This window comes from Kogia breviceps, chromosome 12, assembly GCF_026419965.1.
Source record: "Kogia breviceps isolate mKogBre1 chromosome 12, mKogBre1 haplotype 1, whole genome shotgun sequence".
NCBI lineage: Eukaryota > Metazoa > Chordata > Mammalia > Artiodactyla > Physeteridae > Kogia > Kogia breviceps.
In genome coordinates, this window is record NC_081321.1 from 101197833 (window position 1) to 101225509 (window position 27677).

Below are 27677 nucleotides of genomic sequence, written 5' to 3' on the forward strand. Positions count from 1 at the left end.
GAACCTTGAGAACATGATGCCCAATGAAACAAGCCAGACACAAAAGAACTAATTCTGTCTGATCCCACTGACACTGGGTCCCCAGAGGCGTCAAATCCCTAGAGACAAGACAGTAGATGGCGGGGGCCAGGGGCTGAGGGGGTGGGGAGGAGGGTTTGATGGGGACAGAGTCAGTTTGGGAAGATGAGAAAGTTCTGGAGATGGATGCTGGGGGTGGTTGTACAGCAATGTGAAGGGACTTCGTGCCGGTGACCTGTGCGCTTAAAAATGGTTAAAACGGTAAATTTTATGTTAGGCGTATTTTACCACAGTAAAAAAATTAAGGCACGTTCTTCATCGTGTCAAAGGGTGAGAACCATGTAGTTTTATTGCCACTTTGAAAAATTATGTGTCTGCTTTTTAAAAGGGCAGTTTTAGGGCTGGTGGAGAGTTGAACAGATAGCATGGGACCCCCCCCTACACCCCTTCCCACCCCAGGGTCCCCGTTACTCACCTCACATGGGGGGGGGTGTCTGTCACAGGTGACGAGCTAACATCCACGCATTACTCTTAACCAGAGACTGAGGTTCTCATCGGGGTTCCGTCTTGCTGGCATACATTCCGTGGCCCCGACAGGTGTGCAGTGACCCACACACGCTGCTGCGTGTCATCCGGGGCAGTTTCCCCCACGCCTGTCGTCTGTCACCTTCTCATTCTGACCGCGAGCCGTCAGGCCGCAGCTCCTGAGCGCCCGGGGCTCCCCGCGCCTCCCGTGCAGCCATGGTTACAGATGCTCCACCAGCCTGGACCCGGAAGCGGGGATCCTGCTTCGGCTTTGGATCTGGTGTGACCGAGAGCAGGTTGACCCCCAGAGCTGCTGCCACGATGGCAGCCAAGTGCCTCGGGGACTGAGCGTGGGCTCCCCTTGCCCTGGCATTGGCCGTGAGCCTGGGGTCCCCTGCGGTGTGGACAGGAGGGGACTCTGGGCCGCACCTCCTCGGTCACCGGACTGTGGTCTCCATTGCCCTGCTTTGCAGCGTGGCTTTTATGACACAGAACGAGATACAGCTGAGGTGCCAGCATTTTATCTTATCATCTTTTTTTTCCTTTAACACCGGGAAGGGGTGCTCACGTAACCTTGTCCCCTTGTGAAGCACCGGTCGCAGACCCACCTCTCTCAGAAGGAGAGGATGCCCCTCCCCCTCCCCTCTGCTTCTCCATCCAGAGCTCCTTCCGCCCCCGTGCTCCCCCATCGCTGCCTCCGTCCCCTGGGCTGGTGGAGGCTCTGCCCCGCTCTCTCTCTGCTCCACAAAGGAGGGAACGCCACCGGTGGCTCATTCGGCCCCTGGACCCCCAGCATCCTTGCTCGAAAACCCCTCTCCCCGTCACAGACTAGGCACAGTGAGGCGGGGCCCACCCTCCGCCCTTGCGGGTGAGTCAGGGGTCTCCAGGGAGCAGAGCCAGCTGGGTGCGTGCAGAGCGGGGGGTCCCGTGACAGTGGAGACTTGGCAAACCCACATCTGATGGGGGAGCCCGGCAGGCTGGAGGTCCCAGGAAGAGCCGATGCCGCCATGGAGTCTGGCGGCGTCTGGGGACGGAGCCCCCCCGTCGCTGGAGGAGGTCACGCTCTGTCCTGCTCAGGCCCTCAGCCAACTGGGTGAGGCCCACCCACGTGACGGAGAGTAATCCACTTTCCTCTTTAACCTATCTGAATGTTCACCTCTCCCAGAACCACGGGGGCTCCTGTTGGGTCAGATCTCGGGGCACGGTGGCCCAGCCGGCTTGACGCCAAAAGCCACCATTGCGGGAGGTCACGTCCAGGGTGGCAGTGGGGAGGGGTGTGTGTGACAGCACCAGTTGTGTAGATGGTTTGGGGCTGAGGGTGGCCATCCCTAAAGGGGCACCTCTCCCTGGTGCGGGAGGGTTCCGTCAGCGCCTGGAGCAGTGGCCGTCCCGGGGACCTGGTGGCAGGCTTGTCCTCGGGCAGGCGTGCAGGATGCCCTCGGGGCAGGCCAGCAGGTGTCAGGGCCCGGCAGGGCTCAGGGGCGGGTGATCTTGGACTTGTGCTGATGATGCCCAGCCTGTGCACGGAGAGCCTGATGGCTGGGTGCCCCTTGAAAGCCCAGGCGAGGGGAGTGGTCTGGCGGGGAGCTCTAGAGCCTGCCCCTGCCGGGACGGCGTGCTCAGCAGGTGGTCCCCAGAGGTGTCCGTCTCCCAGCGGACGGAGCCCCCGCGGCTGCCTGGTGTCGCTGTGCTCTGTCTCCTCCTCCTCGGGGCTGTTGTTCTTTCGGGGTCCATCCTGCCATCGAGGCTGAGCAGCCCTAGCCCCGACCCTCAGGACCGGTGGCAGAGCCTCTTACCCATCTGCAGGCCTGGCCCGAGGTGCCCTGCTCGCCTCTCCGGGCTGAGAACCTCTGCCGGGGGTGCGGGGAGCCCACGGTCCAGAGTGCAGGTGCGACGCTCGCCCGCCGGCCGTCCGGGCCTCGCTCTCCGCGGCCCGCGCTCGAGGCCCTCCCTCTGTCGCCTGATCTTCCTCATTTGGGGCTGGCCCTGTTGTGCCCCGTTTCTGCCAGAACTCCAGACTCCAGCTAAGATAAAACAGCAGTGGACACGCGCCCCCCCGCCCTTGGGAACCACGCGACACCCCTGGGAATGGCCGGGGGGCCGGGGGGCCTGGCGAGGGCCGTGTTCGGACAGCCCAGAGCCGGGGGAGCCGCTGGGGTGTGTGTAGGGACGTGGGGCCCCCGGGGAGGTGGCAGCCCGGGGTGGGGTCCCGGCAGGACCAGCAAGTGGGGCCCCGGGCACCCATCACCGAGCTTCAGAGCAGGGGCTGCTCGAAGGCTCTGGGAGTTGGACGGGGCTGCTGGCAGCCGTGTGGACACGTTTGTCCTGCCCAGCGAGGCACGTCCACTCTTGGTTTTCACCTTTTTAAAGTTCACGTGTGTGTGTGTGTACACGTCTGCGTGCATCTCTTTACTATGGTGTGTGTGTGTGTGTGTGTGTGAGAGCAGGTGATTTACTGGTGTAGGTAGTGCCTTTACATCGCACAGCGTTCAGAAGAAGGGTTGCCCGGCTGTGCCCTCGAGGTGCCCAGGCTCGCTTCGGGGCGCACCGGGACGGAAGGCACAGAGCTGACCCACACCGGCTCGCAGGCGTGCCGGCCTCGCTGTCCTCCTGGGTGGGAGGTGTCGTTTCCTAAAAAATAGCGCTGATCACAGTTTTCATTCTTGGCTGCGGCCTCTCTCGCAGTTCTTCCTGTAGCCGGGCGGCCTGTCTGGGCAGCAGCAGGCGGGACCCGGAGGGGCTCGGGGCACGGAGGACCCCGGCTCCACGTCCGGCGCCTCAGGACACGGCGGGGCGTGGGGGCGCCCAGGCAGACGGCCGCAGTCCCACCAGTCGTTGCCTCTTCCAACAGGCGGTTTTTACGGTGATGACTCAGCTTCCCAGACGGTCAGCGATGGGCTCGCCTGCCAGGGAGTGGGGCCCTCGGCCCTAGTGATGGACGGCCTCCAGATGTCACCTCCGGAGAGTGCGTTGTGGGGCGGGATATCTCAAGGCCAGGCCCCTCTGCCTCTGGGCTGCTGGGGTCACAGAAGTCCAGAGGTCACCCAGCTTTGGGGGCCCCTGGCTTAGCAGGGGATCTGCCGTCGGTCAGGGTCGTGATACAGTTTGGATGTGCCCGAGGGCACCCCTGGGGTGCGCGGGGAAGTCCCGGCACCTTCCGTCTGTCTTCTCGCCGGAGGCACCGGGACGCTGGCCTGCTGTGGCACGCGGTCCCGCAGGTTGGGGCCCCGGGGACTGGGCACCTGTCTGGCACCAGCAGCCGTCCACAGCCGTGTGGTGCCCGCTGGGCGTTCCACAGTGGCAGGCTGCTTGGGGTTGTCATGGAGACGGCATCTGGGGCCGGAGGGGGATTTGGCTGTGGAGTCTTCGGGCCTGGGATGGGTGGCTTCCAGGCAGAGGGCCCCCCCTTCTCCCCTCTCGCTCCCCTCTGTATTGACAGCATGCCGGGCACAGCAGTCGTGAGCTGGGGCCTGTCCGGCGGAGACGCTGGGGGCCGTGGTGGGAGCCAATCTCCATGCTTCGGTGTCCTGCACCCACCACCTCCTCTGTAACCCGAACAGCCCTCGCGGGTTGAAGGCAAGTATTACCTCCAGTTTACACGTGAGAGTTTTGAGATCGTAGAGGTGACCCAACACGAGTGACCTGGTAGACCTCACATGTAAACTCGAGACTGACTGATTCCAGAATTGGGCCCTGCCTTTCTCACTCCAAGGCACACGGTGGAAATAATTACCATCTGTCTGTTGAGTCGGCCTGAGTAGCTCGAGAGGCTGCCGGCGTCTGGAGCCCTGAGGGCTGAGGTGTCAGTACCCAGGCATGGCTGTCCTGGCTCCCTGCCCACAGCTGGGGTGGGCGTTGCTAACCCAGGGCTGAAGGTGCCCACGGGGTGAGGCCTAGGGAGCCCCGAGTCCCGCCTGGCTCGGGTTCTGGGTTCACAGCCCAGGGCAGTGTGACAGGGCGGCCTCCCTCCAAGGGAGGGTGCTGGGCTCTGCGTACGGAGGACAGGACGAGGTGGTGATCGGGGGCACTCGGCCCTGCGAGCCCGGCAAGTCTGCACAGGGTCAGACCTTAGGAGGCCTCGGAGCTCCTGTCCTGCTGGGTCACATCTGGGCAGCCCCGGATCACCCTTTGCAGACTCGGCTGCAGATCCCCGGGCTCAGCTTCTAGGGCGTGTGTGCCCTCTGGTCTCAAGGGTACTTGCACCCAGAAATCCCACCTCAGGGAATCTGTCCGGGGACACACGGAGAGCTATCCTGGGATCTGACGAAATCGCGTGGGGAGGGACTGGGGAGCTTGTCCCGGGGCAGATGGAGAGGGTCGCCCGGCATCTCCAACGTGGACAACACCCCCAGCCACTGAGGTGGGAACATCAGTGATACTTCCAGAAATGCAGAAAAGCAGGCTTACGCTGTACGTACAACGCTCCCACGGTTGCCCTGGAGTTCCGTGTTTATAGACATAGGTGTTTACGTGAGACAGACAGAGAGGAACACCGGGGTGAGCGTGTGCTGGAGAGCTCACCTTGGCGGCTTCCCGGGGTGGTGCGATTTCCCGGGAAATTTGTTTTCTCTCTTCTCTGATATTCTTGTTTTTATATAAAAACCACATTTACTTTTACGTGCAAAAGCACATCATTAGAAAGCACATTAAGGGCTTCCCTGGTGGCGCAGTGGTTGAGAGTCCGCCTGCCGATGGGGGACGCGGGTTCGCGCCCCGGTCCGGGAGGATCCCACGTGCCGCGGAGCGACCAAGCCCGTGAGCCGTGGCCGCTGAGCCTGCGCGTCCGGAGCCTGTGCTCCGCAACGGTAGAGGCCGCAGCAGTGAGAGGCCCGCGTACCGCAAAAAAAAAAAAAGCACATTAACTGCTGCCTCTGCTCTGGGTTGGCCGTCGTGTTCCCAAGGGGAGGCTCACCCCTCCGCCCTGCCTCTTACCCGTGCACCTGAGCGGACACAGACACAGGGGGCTGGGGCACAGCGATTATTTACTGCTCCGGACCGATGCTGGGCTCGTGCGTGAGCCCTGGCTGTGACCCAGGCGTCCCCGTGGCCGCAGGCACACGCAGTCGCGGCTGGTGGCATCTCCCCAAGCAGAAAGAACCCGGGTCCTGCATCCTTCCTACTGAGGTTGTTTGATGCCACCCCTGTGCCCTGAGGGTGGCAGGATGTGGATGCAAGCTTGGGGACCCACAGAGTGGCCCCCCACCCAGGCACGCTGGTCCAGGTGCCCACTGAGGTGGAATGTGGTGTCAGGTGTGGAGCAAGGGGCTGTGTCGTGGGGGCAGGTGTGCGCACGGGGCCTGCCCATCTTGGAGGCCAGACCACCTGTTCGGCTGCTGCACTCCGTGTCGTGAGCGCCCCAGGGCCAGCTCGGCCCCCGTTGGACAGCTCTGCCTTGCACCCGCCTTCCCCACAGGCTGTCTGCTCCAGTGCCCCAGCCAGGCCGGTGCGTCCTTCCAAATTCCCTGCCGTCCTCCTCTTCTCCCCCTGACCTGGGCTCTGTCATCTCCCGCGGCAAGGGCAGCCCCTCCCCAGCCCGCCCGTCCTGGCCCTTTTAGATGTAAGGGTCCCTTGAGAGTCTGATGCAGGAGGGCCCCCTCTTCAACACAGTGCGGGCCGTCTGTACAGCCCATCCTTAGTGGGTCTTAAAGCGGGAGGAAATCCTGACACGTGGTTGAGCCTCGAGGACGGCACTCTCAGGGAATAAGCCAGACACAGAAGGACAGATACCGTGATTCCACTCGTGTGAGGTCCCTGGAGCCCTCAGAGCCTCAGACACAGAAAGCAGACGGTGGGGCCAGGGTCTGGGGGAGGGGGAAGGGGGAGTCAGTGTGTAATGGGGGTAGGGTTTCCGTTTGGGAAGATGAGAAAGTTCTGGTCGCGATGGTCGCCCGACAGTGTGAATGGACTCAATGTTGCTGAGCTGTGCACTTAAAACGGTTGAGAAAGTGAATTTTGTTATGGGCATTTTACCAGAATAAAAACTAACCAACTAGCTAGAGGAGGGGCCTCTCCCCAGAGAGGCACGCCTGTGTGCCCACAGGGCCATGGGTGCACGGGGTCCCCTCAGCCCCGCAAGCCTTTCTCCCGCTAGTGGGGTACAGCAGGCCCCTCTCAGCTTGGGGGGGCCCTGGGTGGCTGTGGGGTGACAGTGGGTCCTCGCTGCCCGTGAACCCGGAGGCTCCCCGTGGGGTCTGCGTGCCCCTGTGACCCATCCTCCCCGCAGCTCGGTGGGCGCCACCGTGAGGGCCGCTGGCCTGAGATGATGCCGCCTGCACAGCAGGTGCACCGGGCTGGGGTGAGGGGGGTGGAGAGTCCCAGATGTAGCCCCAGGGGGGCTGCGTCTAGGGGTCCTGGGGGCGCTAGTTGTGTTCTTTGCCAGGGGTAGATGCTGGGCAGGAACATCGTGAGCCTGTAGTCCGTCCTGACTCACCCGTGCCCTGCAGAGGACGAGGCGGGTGCATTTTAGAGCAGAGTTCTTTGGGGGGCCTGTCCGGGGATGGGGCCCTTTCCTGTGTGTGTGTGTGTGTGTGTGTGTGTGTGTGTGTGGAGGGGGGGCGATGGTGCTGCTGTGAGTTATGTGACAAAGCGCAGGGCAGGGCTCCCTCTCCAGAAGCCCTGCAGCCTTTCCGTGCTCCTGTGACTCAAGGCGGGACCTCCCTCGGGCAGACGGAAGACTCCCAGCGCCCAGAGCTCTGGGCCCGACGGCCCAGCTTCCCGCGGTCTGGGTGCGGGGGGCCCCGAGCCCCAGCCGCGTGAGTATCGCAGCCTCTGAGCCGGGACCTGATTTCGACGCTCCTTGGAGGGGCGCTGGCAGGCGCTTGTTGTCATGGGGAAAGTGGATGCAGATCCCCGGGGATGTTGGAGAGGCTGAATGGAAGACGTAAGTTGCAGAATAATACATATATCGTGATACCAGGACCGGTACAAGCCCCCAGCTGTCGTCGCTGGTGTCAGTCCCTCTTCTCTTGAAGCGGCACTTGCAGAATCGCAGTGATGGGAGCGGGCTGCAGGCGGCTAATGCCTCCTGAGTGGGAGGTGCCTTCCCGCGCGGAGGCCGAGGCTGTGAGGGTGGACGCTCTCCCCCTCCCCCTCGCAACGCGGGCACTGCGGGAGGGCCCCCTGCAGGGCACGGGTGAATCTGGACGGACTGCAGGCTCACGATGTTCCGGCCCGGCACACCCAGGGACCCCAGGAGGGGTCGCCCAAGCCGGGGCATCTCCGGGCTGGACACGGAGGCCCCGCTGGGTCGAGGGAACGTGGATACACGTCTTCGCTCGCCCCGCGGTGAGCACAGGTGCCCGGCACGCACCCCTGCCCTTGGGTGGCGGCAGGTGCAGGTCAGGGCTCCCAGGTGCCTCCCGTCCTCCTGGACTTCGGAGGCTTTTCCTGGGGCAGCCCCGCATTCCACTCAACCACTGCAGTGGTCACTTCTTCTCTGTCCAGTAAAAGCGCAGCTTCTCCAGCAAAAGCCTGAGGTCTTCTTCTCAGACTCTGGGTTTGAGTCATAGATGGATGGCAGGTACCCCCTCCACGGAGACCCTCTCTCCCAGGGGATGGACCTCTGCACATCTGGTTTCACAGATCGCTGAAGCAGGAACACAGGCCCTAGCAGCACAGCACTGATCTGGGTTTGGGGCCAGCGTGGGGGGCTTCCTGGTGGAGGTGACGTCCAAGCTGATCCAGAAAGAGGAGCAGAGAACCAGGGGGCCCAAGGCAGTGAGGCCAGGAGGCAAAGGGTCTAGCTGACATCAGGGCAGCGTCACTCCCAAACAGGTGGGCACTGGAGACCTGCTGGGGTTGGGTAGCCCCTTGAGCAGCGAACTTGAGGGCCCCCCCCCCGCCGTCCTTCAGAAAAGAACAAGAAGATGTCCAGCGGGGGTCCCGGAGGGAGGGGCACTTGTTGATGGCTCATGTGTGACCCCCCAGCCCGGACAAGACTTCGAGTGCCGTTATCGGAAAATTAAAACCCACCACCGGGAATGCGGAAACGCCCTCAGGAAATCCTGCCGCGTGGAGGGGCGTCAGTTTGATGGGTGTTGAGGCAGGGGCAACCCCGAAAGGGAACAGATGCTGCAGGCCCCCCCTGACCCCAGGAGCGCGGCCAAGGCCGCGAGGGTGGACCCTCCATGCGGGGCTCCTGAGATAAGAACTGTTGTTTACACCTTGAAATGTTTGAACACACTTAGAGAGACTAGCTCATGAAATTCAAATCACAGCGTCCATAAATAAGCTCGGGGCGGGGGGGCGAGCACCCCACATCTGTCTGTCTGTGATTTTCTGGGCCGAGCAGCTGCCAGGGGGGCCCGCAGCTGCAGAGTCAAGGACCTTTGCCGTCTTTGCTCCAGGAGAGGCCTTCGGGTCCCCAAGCCAAAGTGGTGATGACTCGCCGTGTGGAAAGCGCCGTCGCTGACGGAGAGAGACGGCCCCCGCATCATCACCCACCTCGGAGCTTGAGTTCGCAGAGTCTGGGGAAGGCCGAGTGGCGTTCACTCTGTAATGCGGGCACAAGTGTCTGTCCATCTGAGACCCAAGAGCACAGCTGGCTGCAGCCATGACGAGGCCAGGGGGCCTGGCAGGGGGACGGGGTGCGAGACCAGCTCTGGTCCTGTGCTGATCCGTGACCACCACCCCATGACCTTGGCCAGCTGCTCTACCCCTGGGTCCTCCGTGTGGGTCCTTCTAAGGGGGTCAGGGAGGTCAGAGAGAAAGTAGGAGGCGTGATGGCAGAGGCAGAGGTCTGAGTTTAGTGAGGAAGGGGCGGGAGCCTCCAGAAGCCGGGCAGTCAGGGGCACGACCCCCGGAAGCCGCCCACCTGACCTGAGCCCCGCAGGCCCCCGTCAGTCTCTGGGGCGGGGCGCTGCTCCCTGCGTTGCTGGAGACCGGCCCGTCGGAGGTGACATCCGTTGCAGGAGCCGCAGGCAGTTCGTAAGAGGCCTGCAAGTGCGCCCGACCTGGGCCCGCACCGGCCCTGCCGGCTCACTGCCATTGCCCCTCAGGCTGAGTGACCGTGAGAGCAGCTGGGGGATGGCACTGTGCAGCCTGGTGCCCCCCCCCCCCGACCTCAGAAGGGAGGCTGGCGTTCAGGGAACACCCCCCAGGGCAGGCTGCGTGGTCAGAGTCCACCCCACTCCCTGCTGAGTGTCTGCGGCGCGTGTCCGTCGACACTGTACCTGGGGTCATGGGGCCTGCGGGAAGGGCACGTCCAGGACCGGCCCACTCAAGGCGGGGGGGTGCCCTGTGCTGAGCACCTGGTGAGTGATCACCTCTGCCCAGGGTCCTGAGGGCCCCGCCCCGTGGGTGCTGTTTCTGCCCATTTCTCAGGTAGGGAAACCGAGGCAGAGCCAGGATTCGAACCCAGGGAGTCTGGCCTGTGCGCGGAACCTCCGGGCCGCGTGGAAGCGGACGTGGCGGAGGGAACCCCGGCGTTTCTGACAAGGGGCTCCGAGTGGGAGTGGGCTTCCTCTGCCGGCCTCGGCACTGCCCCCACCACGTGGGCCCAGAGCCGCTTTCCCAGGCCTGAGACGCGCTTTGCGAGCGGGCACCGTGTCCACGCGTGGCGTTCCGTGTCGCCTTCCCGTCTCACGTCTTCATATTTACTTCTGCAGCGTCGATTGAATTAGAAAAGGCCATCCGTGCACTTTTGAAACAAGAGGCCTCGTAAATGCTTTATTGGAACAGGCTCAGGATTTACTTGCTCATAAAGATACCCTGGATGGCTCTGCCCGGCGCTGGGTAATTGACCGGCCGGCTTCACGTTCGTCGTTGGCAGTCAGGCCGCTCGTGTGCGTGGGGAGCTGGGCCACGTGGGCTCTGCGGCCCGTCCACAGCCCTGGCTGGCGAGGGGGGCGTCCTGGCCCCTTTGCTTGCGAAGCTCCTTCACGCCCGTCCTGTCCCCCTGCCCCTCCGATGAGCTGCTCTGCTGACCTTTGCAGAGCAAAGGAGTGGTGGGTGCGGTGGACGAGCACGTGAGCTGCTCGACTTCCCGAGGCAGTGATCTTCCTTCAGCCTCGGTGTCCTCCCTCCTAGAAAGAGCTGGGACTTCCTGGCCCATGGTCTTCCTAGATCCAGCCCTGGCACGAGCCCTGGGAGCCCTGGACTCTGTGTTAGAGGCACCGTCTCTCCCACAGTTGCTGGCCAGGTGCACCCAGGGGTGCAGGCTGCAGCTGGACCCCAGAGTCCTAGGCCTCCCATTCAAGGAGGACTTGGGTGACCTAGGCCGACCCTCGCTTTGCAATTCGGAGACTGATGGTTGCTCAGGGACCGGCAGCCCCAGCGTCCACCTGTGCGGCGGCATCGGGACGGAGATACGGCCTCAGCGCCAGCCCGGCCGCACACGGCGGTGGTGGTGCCGGGGGGGCCCTTTGTCTCCGAGGTCAAAACCCACTGCCCGTGTCTCTGAGCTGCACACACCCGAGTCCCGGGCTCTGGGCACGACAGCCTGGGTGTTGGTGGGGTGCAGAGCTGCAGGCGTCTTATTGAAATGCCAATGTCTTCTGATGCACTGACGAGCCATCCAGGGGTCCTGCCTGTGCAGGGCAGGGCTGGGGCCCCCTGGCCACCTGAGCTATGACCGCTGATGGCCACATGGTCCTGGCGGCCTGTAGGTCCTCTCTGAGGAGCAGTGCTTGGTACTGGGGATGGGGGGCGCCCCTGGCCCACATCCCCCCTTTACTCCCAGAACCCCCCGGGCTAAATGCGGCCCCCACCCTTGGTGGCCTCACAGGGAGCCGGCCCATCCTCTGCCCGTACGGCCCCAGGCCTCCAGCCCATGATGGTCACGGGCCCTTGTTATAAAGGGCGAGGAAGTCTTTATTCGGGGCTATTGTAACAGGGGAGCGTGAGCTCAGCTCCTGTGCAGTGAGGAGGGAGTGGGAGGGAGCGGGTGGAAACTTACTGAGAGGAACAGTTAGGTACCAGGGGTTGGGAGGAGTCCAGATAAACTGGCTTAGCAGGATTCTTTGCCCAAACTGGGCTCAGCAGGCCAAGGCCAAGGTCTGGAGCGGAAGAGGTCTCAGCAGAACCTGACTTAAGTTTGGGCAAGGCAGGCGTCGTCGCGTGCCGTGGTGCCTGCAAGGCTGTGGATGCTTGGGGAAGGGTGCAGTCATGGGAGGCTTCCTGGAGGTGGTATGAATGCAGGACAGCTGCTACAAGGTGGCTGGGGGAGCTCCCACTAGAGCTATCCCCTTTGACCTTGACAGAAGCCCGGATGGAGGTGGGCAGGATCCGCACGCCGTTCACCTGCTCCCTTGGGGCCTGTCACTCTCACTCAGTCGTGGCGTGTCTCTCATGGGTGCCACGCTTCGACCAGAAGGTGCATGAATCACGTCCCCGGGGGTGTCTGGGTAAAGAGAACAAGGTCGTTCTCGCTGAGCGAAAGACAGACCTCAAAATCCCAGGACTCAGCATATTCCTCAGGGAGCCTGGAGACAGGCGTGTGTGTCAGGGGTGGGGACAGAGCGGCGAGGCCAGCATGACCCACTTCCCACATCGGATGCTGGCCCGGCCTCCGGGAGCGTCTGAGGGCTCCTCAGCGTGCGCGCCATAGGGGCTTAATTTCCTTCGTCATTTCCATAGGTATTTTAAAGAACTCGTTTTTTAAGTATTATATTCACGGAAGAGTTGTGAAGATAGTTCAGAAAGTTCCCATATATCGTGTGTGCACTTTTCTCTGTTATTAACGTCTTACGATAGTTTGGGGCATTTGTTACAGTGAAGGAACCCCTATCGTATGTCATCGTTAGCTAAGGTCCGTATGTGCTCAGACTTCCTTAGTTTTTACCTCGCATCCCTTTGCTGTCCGGACCCCACTTCACAGTCAGACATCCCGTCTCCTTGGGCTCCTCCCAGCTAACAGTTTCGCGGTTTTCGATGATCTTGACAGTTTGGGGGAGCGGGTCACGTGTTTTGTAGAAGGTTCTCTATTAGGTTTTGTCTGATGTTTTCCTCATGATTAGACTGGGTTGTGGGTTTGGGGGAAGGGGAGATAGCAGTCCTGTCCCATCACATCAGGGCTCACGCCGTCAGCGTGACTGGTGGCTGTGACTCTGACCTTGGTCCCCTGGCCGAGGCTTCTCCCTCTGAGGTTCCTCTTTTTCCGCCCCGTCTTCCCGTTCTCTTCGGGAGGAAGACACTCTGCACAGCCCAGGACTCAGGAGCGGGAAGTCACGGCCACCCCCTTGAGGTCGGGCGGTGCACCTACATTCATCATAGGGGATTCTTCAGCCCTGGAAATGTGCACCTGCTCCCCGTCTGTTACGTGACCCTGTCGCCTCCGTGTGTCAGCGTGGACTCGCAGACTCTCATACCCGGTTTGGCGTCACGTATCTGGTTATTCACCTGTTTAGCTTTGGCCACTGGGAGCTCTTGTGTGCTTTTGACACCCCCTCCCCAACCAGTGATTTTGTTTGTTTTTTGAGCGCTTTCTTCCTTCTTGGCAGTACAAGATACTGCAGGCTATACCTTTCCTAGCAGTCCTGAGAGAAGCCATTTTTCCAAGGAGTCCTGGTTCCTTTAGGGGACAGCGGAGCTGGAGAACCAAATCGGGGTGTTGGGCGCCCTTGTTGCTCCTGGGCCCTCTCCACCGACAGCCGGGAAATACCTGTGTGCACTCGCCTGTGTACCTGCACATCTGTAGGTAACCGCCTGCCTCTGCCTTAGGCTGAACGTGCCTTCAGCTCTGAGCCGTCACCATCTGGGCCATCCCGGCCTCCGCCCCTTGCGGGTCTAACCTCGCTAACCCGAGGCAACACCGAGGACCTGGCTCCATCATCTGCCTTTTCCTGATCGTCGGTTCAGGGGTAGATGTGTAGCAGCGTCAGAGCTGTCCTCCTGTATCCCACGGGAATGACGCCAACAGCCAGGACAGAGCTGTGTGCACCCCTCCTTGGGCCTTTGTTCCCGCAGACTCCAGCATTTCCATGGTGACATAGGGCAGCACCTTCCCCCCACCTCTTCCATTGAGGGGGGGGCACACCTTTCCAACAGGTTAGATGCGGCACCTGATGCCGTCTGAACAGCTTCTGGAGATTCCCCCAACCTCCTAAATGACTTGCTTGTGTACCTTCAGGGTCACTCTGTGTTGTGAAGTGATGCTGGTTCTGAGAAATGCATAGTGCTATGTATTCTCCTTCACAGTATCATCCAGAAGAGTTTTACTGGCCCGAAGTGCCCCTGTGCTCTCCTCTCCCTCCCTCCCTCCCTCCCTCCCTTCTCCTGCTCTCCTGTCCCCTCCTGTTTCCTGTCCTCTCTTCCCCAAACCCCTGGCAACCACTGATCTTTTTCCTGTCTCTCTGGCGTTGTCTTTTCCAGAATGTCCCATAGAGGAACCATACAGAATGTAGTCCTTTCACATTGGGTGTCTTTGCTAGGTAATATGCATTTAGGGCTTTTCCATGTCGTTTTGAGCTCAGTAGCTCATTTCTTTCCAGTACCGAGTAATATTCCATTGTCTTGATGGACCACAGTTTGTTTATTTACTCACTGCTAAAGGGCATCTTGGTTGCTTCCAGTTTGGGGTGATTATGAGTAAAAAGCTACTGTAAACAATTCATGTGTAGTTTGTGTGTGTGTGTGTGTGTGTGTGTGTGTATACACATAAGCTGTGAAATAAATAAGGGTAAATACCTAGAAGCATGATTTCTGGCTGGTCGGAGTATGTTTAGTCTTGTAGGAAACTGACAGCGTTCCCAAGGGGCTGCACCACCCTGCGTCCCTACCTGTAACGCTTGAGAGCTCCCGTTGCTCTCCATCCTCACCAGCATTTGGCGATGTTAGCGTCTCAGATTTTGGCCGTTCTAATAGGTGTGCATGGTATCTCCTGGTTGTTGTAATTTGACATTTCGTGATGAGAAGTGATGTTGAGTGTCTTTTCGTACCTTATTTGCCACTTTGGGGGAGGAGTCTATTCAGATCATTTCCCCCTTTTTCAGTACCCTGGGTCTCCCGAGCCCGAGGCCTCCCAAGATGGGGTCGCGGGCGGCAGGACTGTCAGGACGGCTTCTCCGTCACCCGGCCCTGCGGTGGGCTCACGCCGGGCAGCTGGCAGTCCCAGGCAGAGGCAGCTCCGTGCGCCCCAGGGGTGGTGAAATGGCCTTTGTCTACTTTGTCAGCGCGGGCTGGCCCAGAGGCTGCCCTGTGAGCCCGCGGTGCTGCTGACGGCGTCCCCTGAGATGGTTAGGACGACCGGCCCGCTGAGTATCCCACCCCACCTTCCACAAGCTCACAGAGGTGCCATCTGACCCTCGGGACTAAGCCGCAGAATCAGAATTCCATCTTTGTTGTCTGAGACCCTCTGTCTGGGCTTGTCCCACCTGGGAGGACCACACCCTGGGTGTTGCTGAGGCAGGACCCCAGAGGCCAGCCCTGTCCCACTCTAACTGGCGAGGAGGCTGCAGGTGAGGGAGGGGGTGCAGGGTAGGGAGGCTGCCCACTGAGCCCAGGCTGGGAAACCGAGGCTCTGAGACGGTGGGCCCCTCGGCCAGGCCGGAGCCTGTGGTCCCTGGAGTCTGGACTGGGATGGGCTCGGGGACAGGAGGTGACTGCCACCTGGCTCGGTCTGGCCTGAAGGTCCTGGCAGGGTCAGAGGGGTCAAGGTCGGCCTGGGAGGTGACACCCAGCTGGGACGACGGGGAGGGGACACTCGTCAGCACAGGTTACCATGTTCTACTTCACATCCACCCAGGCGAGACTCATCGGGATGCCAGGCAGGCTGGTCGCTCCCCCCCTGGACCCCCGGCTGCAGCGGGAGCCCCCAGCCCAGCAGGCCCGCCTCGGCCTCCAGCGCTTCCCCCCACTGCGTGGGTCCTCGCCCTGCCCCTGCCCACCCGGCCCCCGCCCAGGGGACGGCTCCTGGCCCACATCCCCCAAGGCCATCAGCCTCCTCCAGGTGCCCCGGCCAGGAAGCCGGTCAGCCAGGGAGGGCGGGATGGAGCCCGGTCCCCTCTGCAGCCCCAGGAAACCTCCCCAGGCCTTCCGCCGATACAGGTGAGAGGTCTGTCCCGAGCTGTCCCGTCCGAGCCAGATGAGCTGCGGATGCCAGCCCGTGTCCTCCCTGGTAGGCGGGCAAAGGGTGTGGGGACGGATACCCCCAGGCTGTCCTCTCTGGAGGGCTGGGCCCACTGGAGGCCAAGCCACTGTCCCCACGCCCTGCCTGGGCCACCTTCTGTCCCCCTGGTGCCGGAGGCCAGGGAAGGCAGAGGGCTGTCCGTGCCCAGCTGACGTCCACGCGTGTCCTTGTCCGTCGGGGATGCTACCGAGGGGCGCCCTCTCCTGAGATAAGGTGCAGGGCAGTGACAACCAAGGGTCTGCACAGGACTCCCAGCACCTCGGGAAGGGGGGCTCGTCCCTGCCAGCCTGGCCTGCGGGTGCCCCTCCTGGAAGAGGAAACACTCGGGACTGGTGGCCACGGGGGCTTTACGGGGTCCCGGGCTGCCTCCCCCGACAGTGGCCTCCGCCCCAGCTGTCCCTGCCGAGGGCTGGAAGAGGGGCCCAGGCTCTGCCCTGACGCCCTCAGCCTCAGGGAGCTCAGCCCCAACTCCGGACCCTAAAGCCTCTGAGTTCACTCGCGAAGGGAAAGCAGGTTTTCTCCACCATCGCCGTCATCCTTCGGGGGTCAATTCCTGCACCTCCTGAAAGGCAGATGGGAGCGAGGACTTGGCGGGTCTCTGGTGAGACAGCACGGGGCGCCTCGCCTCTCGGCCCCCTCTTGCAGCTCGGGAAGGACGTGGAGCCTGGCCCCGACGGTTGAGGCCCGGGAACACGGCTCGGCTCCCTGTCCCACGCCCTCGTGCCGGCTCATCCTGCATCCCCAGGCCCAGGGATGGTCTGAGAGTGAGAGGAAGCCACTTCAGATTGAAATGAGTGTCTGAAAAAGCAGGGTCATAGTTTGGTTCCAAGCCGGGTTCTCATCGGTGGTTCTGGCCCCGGGGAGTCTGGCTGGTCTTGGAGTCATGTCTGGTCTCCACATGTCAGGGGAGCCCAGGGGTGCCGGACACCCTTCAGAGCACAGGATCGCCCCCCCCCCAAACATCCACCTTGCCCCGGGCCGAAGCCCTGGGTTCAAGCCACACAATGGGAGGGGCCAGACAGCCCTTCGGGGACGTCATGGCCCAAAGGGCCCCACCTCCCATCGCCTGCCAGGGACATTTTTGGTCACCAGGGGTGTCCCCGCTAACAGTGATGCGGGGTCACGAGACTGAGAACTGGGCCGGGAGTGTCCCAGACGTGCAGGGCAGGGGTGGCCCCTACTCACAAGGGATGGTCTGGACCGGGCCCGCGTGGACACCACGCCCCACCCAGGAGATCGCCCACCACGACCCGGTGACTCCTCTGGGCTCCAGGTGCCTGGGAGTCCGGGGTGAGGACGGGGCCAGGAGCCTGGGAGGCAGACCCAGCGCCTTCTCTGCGCTGCTGACACAGCAGATGCCGGATTCTCCAATAGGGGCTCCGCTGGCAGCGCGGCGCCGGGCTCTTTCGAGCTGAGGGAGGCTGCTGTCCAGTGCGCGTCTCCAGGCCGTGGCTCTCACCAGCACAGGGTGCCATGCGGGCTGGAGCGGGCAAGGTCTGGGGCGCATGGGGCCCAGAGGCAAGGATCTGCCCGGTTTTCTGGCATCTCTGGCGCAGGCCAGCCGGGCACGGGCTGCTCCATCCCGTGGAGAGAGTGACGCTGGCGTGCCTTTGATTGACTTTGGCGAAGTGAAGTCGTAAACTGCAGCATAATTACCCCGTGTTCACAGAGTTGTGCTAATGGCGTTCCAGTCTAGCTGGGGCCGGGCCCCGGGGCCGCAGAGACCCTCCAGCCACGCTCACCTCGTTCACAGACACGTTCGCGGGATAATTGACAGGGAGCCCAGCTGGACAGGCCAGGCGCTTCATGACGGACGTTTCGGGGCAGCACTTGCTGCCTCAAGGAGAACGATAAAAGCGTTCTGTCCCCTTTACCGTCGCCCCGTGAACGCCCGCGCATCAGCGAAGGAGCAGGGCCCTGGGCCCGTGCGAAACCCCGCCCTGAACCTCACCCGGGGTCCAGCGCCCAGGAAGGGGCAGAAAGTGCTGTCTGCTGGGGAGGGCGCTCTCGGCTCCTTTTGCTCTTCGAGCTGAAGCCAGGCAGCCAGGCACGAGGGCCAGCTTCCCCTCGCGGAGAGAATGAGGCGCCGCAGGGCGGCAGGCTGTGCGAGGCGTCGGGGAGGACGGGGAGCCCTGCGGCGTCCGGGGCCTGCGCTTGGGATACCAAGGGGTCTTGCGCTCGCCTTCAGGGACATCCGGGGAGGGTCTGCGCCCCGCTTTGCTCCGCGACAGGGCTCCCGGAGGCTCAGCCCCTCCTGGAGGTCCGGTGAGCCCAGCTGCCATGGACGAGACCTGCCGGGGCGCCCTCGGCGACCTCTGGGGTCTTGGCCCCTCTGCCGCCGGGGCGGGGGTGAAGCCGCAGCCTCAGGCGCCTGGCAGGTGGGCACCCAGCACAGCTGTGTGGCTCCGGTGGGCAGCAGTACCCCGACACCTGTCCTCCTTATGGGCAGGGCTGGCCACCCCCCCACCCACTGCGTTTCCAGGAGGGAGCTGTCCTGGAAAGGCCGCCTAGACAGGGAGGGCGCCCTCCAGGACCCAGACGTGGGGTCCCTGTTCCTCTGACGCCCCCATCAAGACCCAGAGTGGGGGGCCGCGTGGGCTGTGTTGACTGGCCAGCTGTCCCCGGGCTCCCTGGCCTGGCACCGTCCTTGCGACCACGCCGGGACCCTGCGCCATGCGGTCAGACAAAGCTCCGCAGGTCAGAGCCCCTTACGGCCTCGTTACCGCGCCGCCCGGCTCCTCGGAGCTGCGTTCTCCGCACGGAGGACGGACTGGACTCTGTGCGGGGACCCGGGTGACAGTCGCTCTCGCGGGACCCGAGCCTCTTTCCCGCTCCCACAGTGAGAGGCCCCAGGGAAATCTCACACCTTCAGGCTGGGCTGGCGTGTGGTGGCGATGTCGCAGAGCACACAGTGACGTGTAGAGGGACAGTGGCCGGCGCTCCAGTCTGGGTGCAGCCTCTCCACTCCCAGCACTGTGCGCCGTCCTGGGGGTGGTTGCACCTGGGGGAGTGCGGTGGATCCCTCTCTGGAGCCCTCACCCTGCGCTGGGTGCTGGCAGAGCCTGGCGAGTTCTCTGGTCAGGAGGGGCCTGGGCATCCGTTGCCGGGGGATCTGCCCTGGCTTGGTGGCCGGTACGGGGTCGGCCACAGTGGTGAAAAAGCTCTCCCTGTGACCACAGCAGAGGACACGGCCTCTGGGATGCTGGCCGCGCAGCTCCAGGCAGAGGTGGGCCTGGGTGGAGTCATCGACTGGGATTCCGGAGGCCTGGGTTGGTTCTGCAGAGCAGGGAGGCCTTGACGGACAAGGCTGGTGACCCCGCCTGGGCCCTGCAGGCTCGCGGGGGAGCGTGGAGTGCAGGGGCTGGGGTCTGCCCGGCTCAGCGTGCAGACCAGGGGACAGAGGACGAGGAGCCGCCTGAGGCGCCCAGGGTCCCCGACGGCAAGGCCAGGCCGCTGTGGTCCAGGCTCAGATGTTCTCCTCCAGATGGAGAGGTCACAGGGCCTCTCGGGCGGAGCTGTCTAGCCCTGACCCTGCAGGCCTCGCCCCTCTGTGGAGTCTAGGGAGGCAGCGGACGGCGCTGACTTGGGGGGTGATCTGCGTGGTCAGCGGCGTCCTCACTGCCCCCTGTCCCTCCCAGCTAGAGGAAGAGGACCGAGAGGTGCGGCGGCCCGGTGCACCCCAACAGATGTCCTTTCAGCGGGGGCCTCAGGGCATGAGTGGGGAGGGGCCCTTGTGGACCTGAGCTGCGGAGGGGGCACAGCCCAGGGTAGCCAGGCTCTGACAGCAGGTACCAGGGAGGACAGGCCAGGGGCCCAGGGATAGCGGGTGACGCCGGGCAGGTGGAGGGGCAGCGCTAGGCCTGTGTGTCCTGCGGGATCTGTCCCCGTCCAGCCTTCTCCAGGGCGGAGCACAGCCCCACAAGGTCACGCACAAGCCCAGACCCCTTTGCCCTCTGCAAGCCGTGCCTGGGCCACCTCTAATGACCCTCCCCTCCCCGGGCTGAGGGCCCAGAACCGGCCCCAAAGAGCCGTGGCCTCGCGGGAGGCGTCAGTCTCCCCAGGTGCCGGCAGCAGAGGGTGTTTCCGGGGCTCTTGATCCGTCCCCGTGTTTCCATCTCGCAGCTCAGTTGGCAGCCGGCTCTGAAATCTCACATCTCAAGGACGAGCGTCCCGCCTCCGGGCACTGCCCTGTCCTCCGTGGGTTGATGGCGGTGGCAGTGACAGCAGGGGGAGGTTCCCGACCGCCACGTGGTGGCTTCTGCTAGCTCGGGGCACCCGGCACGTCTGCGGCCCACCCTGCAGCTTTCTCTGTGCAGCCTGGGTGAGCCCGGGGAGGAGGGGAAAGGGACGCTCGGCCAAGGCGGCGGGACACTGACTTGAGCCGCTGCAGGGAACTTAACTAGAGAGGCTTTGATCTCGGTTCCAAGAGACCCTGGAAAGCCTGCTCCATTGCCGTAATCACAGCCATTATCCTTTTCCTTTTTATCACAGTTCCCTGCACCTGCTCTTATCCAGATGAAAAAGCCAGGCTCTCAGAGAGCCCAGGCGAGCCTCTCTCAGAAGGGCCTGCCAGGCGGGCGTCTCTAAGCAGAGGCCTCTCGCTGAGCTGGTGGCCACAAGCGGACTCTCTCCTCTCTCCCCCATGCTTTCCTGGGGCCCTTCCCACGTCTGCAGACTTACAGGAGGCTGCGGGACGAGCCAGGCAGTGGGCGGGGGCTCTTGGCATCTGTGGCAGCCAGCAGAAGGTTCCAGAAGGGGCGCCCGGCCGTGGCAGGGGGCTGCCCCCTGCCCCCTCCTCCCAGCTCATCCTGCTTCTGGGCTTGGGAGGAGGACGTGGCCCGGGTGGGAGGACGGAACAGCCCAGGGTGGGAGAGGGTGCGGCTGTGGACAGGAATGGCGGTGACAGGGCAGGAGCAGGCTGGGACCGGCCAGCTGGATTCTGGGGCTTTGCATGAGAAGATCGGTGACTTTGCTGGGCAGGCCATAATTCTGTTTCACAGTCGTGTCGTTGCGGACAGCCCTTCTCTGCAGCCCAGGGGGCTTGGGAACTGAAGCTCCCAGCTCAGGAGCGCAACAGCTCCGTGTCCTGTGCGTGTCGCTGAGGTTCAGGACGTCACCCCGAATCAAGGCAGCAGGCAGGCCCTCCGGTGGGACCTGACCCCTCGAGGGAGATGATGGGTGGGGAGCCGTCTTGCACCCCGACCTACACCCAACATCCCAGGAAGTCGTGTTGAGGCCAGTGGGGAGAGGTTTGCTGGATGGGTTTAGGTGCTGGCCGCTTGGCTCCAGACTTGGGGCACCCGCCACCCCCGCTCCATCCCCGCAGCTGGCAGCCCTCTGTGTACTCAGGACACACGTGGAAAGGCCGTCCGAGACCTTCTCGAGGCCAGTGGGCCACCACCCCGCCCAGAAAACAAGGGCCCCTGCCTACCCCGGGGGCGATTTGAGTGTGTCTGCCACGCGGACCCACTGGACCTCTTGGATGTGTTGCCATCACTGCTGTGGCCTCCCCTGCAGGAACGGCAGGGCCAGTCCAGGCTGGACCACGGGGCCACGGGAGGAGGAAGAAGCTCGAGGTCATTTAGGCCGGTGGGTTACAATGTCCTGGACCATAAATCTTGGTTAAAAGCAATTGTACGCAGCAGCCGGGGACACACAGCTGCCATCCCGAGCTGTGTGTCCCCCCGACCAAGTCCCGCAGCCCCCGGGCTCCTGTCCTGAAAGCTGACCAGCGGTGGCTCACACCAGGGGTGCAGGAATCAGCAGCGAAGGGTGTGCGGGACTTTCTGGGAGACGGGAGACTCTGCAGGTCGGGGGGAGTGGGTGTGCCTGGGTGGGCGCCTGGAGGACTCACGGCCCGCGCGCTCCCAGTGGGCGCGTTTTACAGCACGTGTCCTGCGCCTGGGACTTGACTTTATAAAGTGCCGTCCTTGGGTTTCACAAGGATTGGCAGGTCCTGACGGAGGCTTTCATAACCGCGCATCTCACCGCCCTCCGTGCCTCGCAGGACGAAGCCTGCTCTCGTTCAGAGGCGTCCTGGGTGTCCTTAGCTGGGAGCAGCTTGTTCTGGATCCAGAGGTGGCGCGGATGAGGGTTTGATTTAGGTCACTGCTGTTGTCATGAGTTCTTGAGCTTTAACCGAAACCTGCTTCCCTGTAACCACTAAGCATCGCCCGTCTCCCCAGGCCCTGACCCACGCTGGCCGTGGGGCACGTGCAGGTGCTAAATGCACCCCCAGACTTGCCAGACCCCCCATTCTGTGGGAGACAGAACGCCTGCGGCCCTTGCGACCAGAGTGCAGGTCCCCTGGTTAGAGGTGCGGTGCGGTGCCCCAGGCGCAGCCAGAGACGAGCTGGGGCCCCTGGGTACTCCCACCACAAGCTCCACAGGCCGGGTGGCTCCCACCTCCTGGTCCCCGTGTGGGTCTCCATGTCCCCACCTACACGGCCTGGACCCTCCTCGAGGGCCGAGCCGCCTTCTCATCTGGGTCTTTCCCTCCTGTTGGGGACCTGCCCGGGCCCCCGTCTTCCTGGTCACGCGTGTGCCTGGTGGTGACCCAGCCTGTGGTCAGCTCCGGGCCCCGTGCCGGCCTCAGGCCCTGCTGGCCTCCTCGGCTGCCCAGGTTTCATTCTCATCCAGGCGCAGGGCTGACACTCGTGGTTGCTAAATACCATCCTCTCTGAGCGTCTCAACCTTTATTCTGTCAGACGTCCTCCCAGACTGATGTCGGCACAGACTGGATTAAATGGCCGTGGTGCCTTCCTGGGAACGGGGCGGGGGCTGCCTGGGGGCCAGGCCCAGCTGAGTCGCCCCAGGGCCTCTTCCCACCCGGGAGGCCACGGGGTGCCCAGAGCCGTCATTTGGTATCCCATCCATCTGCAGCCGGGAGCCTGGACCGCGCCCTCCTGAAACCTACACCCAGGTTCCAGACCGTTCCCTTCACTGAGAAATGACACCTGAGCAGGAGTGTGGATCCCCTCAGCCGTTCCAGTGACTGGGCTCGGGGTCTGGCTGGTGGCCGCCCTGGTTTGGGGGTCGTGCTGGGGATGCTGAGGTGCTGGTATCCGGCCATCCTGCCCGGTCTGGCTCAGGGAATAAATGAAACTAGGCAAAGCTTGACTCAGCCAGGACGTAGCAGCAGGGACTAAGCCCGTGAGTAGTCGGGATGCAGCGGCCCTGCGCTCACAGCCCGCGGGGTCCCGGGGACCGGGAGGCCCCCAAGGGCTGGGTGCATGTCCCACAGAAACTTTCCACAGGGTCCCTTCCCCGAGCCCCAGGCCCGCAGTCAGGATCTCTTGGGCATGGGAGCAACCTCTGTGAGCTGCTTGTGGAAAATCTGTAGAAACAGGGACGCTGGTGGTACTTGCCTTGATGGGGGGGCGTCGAGGTCGTGGCGTGGCCCCCCACCGAGTCTGGTCCGGCCCCTCAGGGACCAGTGCTGTCGCTGGGGGCAGCTCTGCACTCCTAGCCTCTGGGGCTGCGTGGGTGGTAGGAGCCCCCGGCCCCGGATCCTGGGGCACGTTCAGCGGCCTGGATCACTAAGGCACCGAGGCAGTGAGTCCCTTGGGGGTCCCCTCCCAAGCCGGGCTCCCCTCCTCAGGCTCAGCCACCACCAGCCGGGCAGGCGTGGCACGCGCCCTCCGCCGTCCCAGCAGCAGGGACGGGGCCCTGCAGATCCCAGGCTGGGCAAGGCTGCCTCCTAATGGGTGGCCGGGATGGGCGTGAGAGGAGGCGGACCTGACCTGTCCTGGAGGAGGGGTGGTGTTTCCTGCTCTCCTGCGGGACCCCCAGCTGCAGGTAGAGGTGACAGCGTCGAGGGGGAGCGTGGCCAGCTGTTGACGTGGAATGACGTTCCCACGAGCGTCAGGGGATGGAATTGGGCCATAGCACTGGGGGTTTGTGTGACCACCCACGCGGACCCTGACCTCCGCCGTCTAGTGAGAAGCTACAGGCCTGTCTCTGGGGGAAAGTGGGCATCTCTTTCTTTTTTTACACGTCTCTCTACGGCGTCTGGCTTTTGTTAAATGCTTATGGTGCTGCCTTTCTCCTAAGAAGACTCCTCAGAGTTTTGTTTCTTTCCGTCTTCGCGGCAGCCGCCCATCACCCCTCAGGCCCACGCGGGTGCACGCGTGGACACTCTCCCCTCTGGACTCCGGCAGGGCCTGGGGGTCCAGGTGCCAGGCTGGGCCGGGGGGACAGCTGCGGGGAGGCCCGGCCTGCGTCCCCCCTGCCGAGGAGGACGTGGTCAGGTGTGGGCCGCGTGCATGGTGGGAGCTGCTGTTGGGGAAGGAATTGTGATTTCTTGTTTGTTTTGTTTCTGAAGCATTTTTTTTTCTTTCTGGTTTTAAAAGAAATGCAAGTCCTTTGTAACAGAAATACCTGGGGGAGACAGTAAGAATTATAATCCCGCCCCACCCACGCCGAAGAAAACGCCGACCGCGTCTTGTGTGTTGGTGTGCGTGTCTGTGTGTGTGACCCAGAGAGAGAGCAGAGGTGAGACGGGGAGGGAGGGAAGGGAGAGCCCAGACTCTAGAATCTTCCTGGCTGCCCCCTCGCCGAGGGGGAGGGCCCACCGGGAGGCGTGCAGGGACCGCCTGGCCCACCGCAGGCCTCCCCACTCCTCCCGCAGGCCCGTGTCCCACGTGTGCTCCCGGCTGTAACCGCGGTGCTGTCCCAGACCCTGGGGTCCCTGGTTCCTTGAGCTTCAGGAGTGGGGGGTGAAGGGCGGGCACGGCGGGACCTGGGGAGGGTCATTCCTGGGGGCAGGCGGCTCCCAGGGGGTCCTGGCCGGCCTTCAGCCAGGCGCGTGGGTCAGGCCCTGTGGCTGAACTACCCATCGTCACGAAGCCGCTGGCCTGGTCAGAGGACACCGGGGCTGAGGTGCGAGGCGGTGACATTTTCACAGCAGACCAGAAGTCTGAGTGGAACAGAGAGGATTCCAAGTGCAGGGTGGGCGCCTGCCTGGAGCTGGCTTGAGCCCAGGGTGTCCCAGGGGGTGTCCGGGACCTCAGCCCTGGTTAAGGTGGTCAGTGTGGTCCTCTGGGGGCCCAGGGCCAGCTGGCCACCTGTCCTCCCCCCGCCCTGTGCCCCGCACTTGGATGCAGGCCGAATGAGGTGCTGTGGGTTCCTGGGCAGCTGGGTGGGGGGCCTGGGAGCTCCAGGTCAGGTGTGGACAGACAGGGAGGGACCAGCGCCTTGGAGGAGGGCTCCGCCGAGTCCGTGGCGAGTCCGCTGAGCTCCGAGCACGTGGTCAAGTTCTAAGCGCTGTGAGCAACGAGGTGCCGCCCGTACGTTAGCTGTGCAGCCCAAGTTCACTGTCGGTGCCCAGAGCAGGACCGACAGCGCGGGCAGGGCCGGGCGGTCTTCTCCTCGACACCAGGCGACGCCGCGGTGTGGGTGGACCACCCTCTCATACGTGAACCCCGTGTTCAGCTCTGTGACCCGCGGGGAGAGCCACCTGGTGTCTCAGGACGCCGCCTCTTCCGAGCTCCCCGAGCGCCCGGGGTTTCTCTCGAGCCTCTATTCCGAGCCCCTGTGCTGACGCGCTGCCACCCTCTCCCTGTCCCCCTTGCTCTTCACCTGGGCTGCTTGCTTCCAGGAGCCCCGGACCTGCCCGTGGGGACCCTTCACGCGCTGCCGTTGGCCGGCATTGTCAGAGGTGCGGGGCGCTGAACTGCGGACAGCGCGGTGGAGCCCGCGGGCGAGGCAGCCGGGGACGGGAGCGTTTGTCTGTGAGCTCCTCCAGGGGTCGGGGGCAACGTCCGAGACCCAGCTCAGCCCGGGGAAGGCGGTCGTGGCACAGGGCGAGGACCACGTGAAGGCCCTGGGATGAAAGCCCCGGAGGAGATCCGAGTCTGCAGACAGCCAACCCCCAACACGGAATTGAGGGCTGGAGCCCCCAGAAGGGGAGGCCAGGGCGGCCCAGCCGAGGAAACGCGGGTGTGGGGGGATGGAGAGGGGCTGGGCTGGGCGCCCAGGCTGCGAGCTGGTAATAAATTCATAAACCGGGACCCACGGTGTCCCGAAGGCACGCAGAGCCACGCGTGGCCTGCGCCCGTGCACCCCGGTGCTGGCTCGTTCCCTGTTGGGCTTTTCCACACTCTCAGAGAGAGGTTGGTTTTCTTCCTTTCATAGATCGACGGTGTCCCCAAAAGATACATTCAGGTCCTAACCCTGTTACCTGTGACGATGGCCGTATTTGGAAATAGGGTCTGTGCCGCTGCAGTCGAGTTAAGATGGAGTCATTAAGTGAAACCTAATCAACGTGGCCAGCGGCCTCGTGAGACGGGGAGAGACGCCAGGAGGTCTGTGACGATGGGACTAAGGAGGCTGCAAGGCGAGAAACGGCCACCAGGACCCACGAGAGGCAGGAAGGTCCCCCCTCCACGGCCACCCTGAGAGAGCCGGCCCTGCCGAGGCTCCACGGTCAGACTTGCAGCCACCAGGCTGTGGGTGGGAGTTCTGGGGCTTAGGCCCCAGTCTGCGACGCCTCTTTACGGCGGCCCCTGGGCACCGGCTACTGTCGACGCCACCAGCTGTCAGCCACATCTCCACGTGGGTGCACGTGCAGAGGAATCGGGGGGCCTTGGCGGCCTGGCCCTTTCCTACCCCGGCGCCACTGGTCCACGGGGCGTGGTCCAGAATCGTGGCACCTGGGGCGCATGGCGGCGTTCGGCTGACGGCTGCCGTGTGAGGGGTGCACTGGTCGTAGAAGCCCTCTCAGTCCCCCGGCGGGGGCCTTGACCGGCCACCTCCTTACAAACAAGGGTCCAGGCTCCGGAGGCGCCACGTGCCTGGGTCAAGGGTTTCCCATGGCTGGTCCGTCCGTTGCTTAGTTAGTTACCGACCGGGGCTCAGGTTCCAAGGAGACGGACCTCTGCCGGCCACTGATGTCAGCCAAAGGCGTCTGGGGTCAGGGTGGGGGGCAGCGAGGACCGGGAGCGCCAGAGCAGCCCCACGGCCACACGCAGAGCTTAAAATAACAGCCGGGACAGAGCCCACGCGGCTGCCCGACCGCACGTCGCAGAGTCGGACCAGCCCACGAGTCTCAGCGTCTTTGCCCCGAGCTCCGGGACCCCCTCAGGTGCACGGTTGCCCGTAATCACGTCTGTCTTTGGGGCTCTAACCACTGCTGTCACCAGAAACGCACACCTCGTCATCCGCGACTCTCTTCCCTTTGTTGCATTTGTTTATCTACTTATTTATTTACGCGTCTGTTTGTTTATTTTTGCCTGGTTCTTAGCGCAGTGTATAATTTTGTGTGTAATTAGTTAGTGCACGTTCAAATCACAGCCAAAGCCTTCAGGGAGGCGGCCCTGGGGTGTTGGCCATGGAACAGGCTCTGCTCAGCAAGGGGAGGGGTCCCAGCAGGTGGAGGAGGAGGGGCCCGGGGCCCACATCCTTCCTCCTGCGCCTGTGTGGGTCTCCCGTGAGCCGTCCGTGATGGGCCCTGGGCGGCTGGCTTGGGGTCCCCGTGCGCAGCTGCCTTCAAGCCTTGGGCCGGGCATGTCTGGTGGTACCCACTGCAGACACCCTGTTGCCTCTTGGGTCGGTCACACCCAGACATGGCTTCCCCCGGGTCAAGGTGGCCTTGGCAGCTCTGGGCTGATGGAGGCAGTGGCTGCTCCACGCATTTTGTCCTGCCAGGCCGGGTGGGCTCCTGGAGATGGCATCAGTGACAAAAAGGCAGGGCAGACCTGTGCCGTGAGCCTCCTGGAGGACCCGGGGCCTGCCTGGAGGAGGGGGCCAGGGGTGAGAGCAGTGTATGCGGAAGGACACCCAGGGCTGAAGAAATGGCTGCCTGGGAGTCCCAGGGAGCTGCCAGCTTTCCCTCTGCGGGGTGGACACTGCCACCCTCCTCCCCTGCACGTGGAGACCGTCTCCTGGGTGTCACCTCCTCGTTGTTCCCTTGTTTGGAGCTGCAGCACGCACCCCCATCCTCTCTCCCTGCCACCCCCGTGCGTGGCGGTGGGCTGGGATCTGTACGGGGCCGCGTCCTCGAGCTGGGAGGGACCTTCGGGGGCAGAGTGCTGTCCGCTTTCTCACACTGTGGTCCCGGGGCCCAGTGCAG

The 27677-nt window shown here is 63.4% G+C and overlaps 1 protein-coding gene across 2 annotated transcripts in view; it reads left to right on the forward strand.

The window, feature by feature from the left end:
* TAFA5 (TAFA chemokine like family member 5) overlaps positions 1–27677 on the forward strand; it is a 167555-nt gene that overhangs the window by 85649 nt on the left and 54229 nt on the right. The gene's annotated exons all lie outside the window — the stretch shown is intronic.